Source organism: Trypanosoma equiperdum (assembly GCF_001457755.1).
Source record: "Trypanosoma equiperdum strain OVI genome assembly, contig: ctg_1391, whole genome shotgun sequence".
Taxonomy (NCBI): Eukaryota; Euglenozoa; class Kinetoplastea; order Trypanosomatida; family Trypanosomatidae; genus Trypanosoma; species Trypanosoma equiperdum.
The window spans coordinates 12,977-13,561 of record NW_027123384.1 but is presented as its reverse complement, the minus strand read 5'-3'; positions in this window follow the sequence as shown (position 1 = coordinate 13,561).

The following is a 585-nucleotide window of genomic DNA, read 5'->3' as shown; positions in this document are numbered from 1 at the left end:
ACGAACTGAGTTGCGCAAATATTAAAGTGAAAGAAGTCATGAAAAACTAGTGGAGGTTAACATCCAGCGGCTACGGAGAAAGAATTATATAGTCCGAAACAGCTCTTTAATTCAATATAAACGCTACATAGGTACCATAAACGAGCAGAGACAGTGCATATGTACCACAAGCAACCCTAAGCACTTGTGAAGAAACTTCGAGGGCGCCCCGACCTCGTTTATTATTGGACCTTATACCACCTGTACGTCAATGCGACAACCCTGAACCCATTGTGTGCTTTACCAACCATATACCCTCAAAAACAATAGCTGTCTGCCCTATGACCTGACCGTCAACAAGCCAAGCGTATAAACGAAAAAAAGGGGCCGCAAGTATCTGAAATCATTAGTACTCTGAAATCGAAGATGGCCCTTATAACTTTACTTCTTTTGGCTGTATTTAGCGAACGCAGTGACGCAGCCTGGGCTAACAGTGACAATGTGCAACTTTTTGGCCCACTTTGCAAGCTGCTACCGCTCGGGGACGGCATACCAACAGCACCCAAACCTGCTAGCATCGACACAAACCTGATTTCAGGCATACAA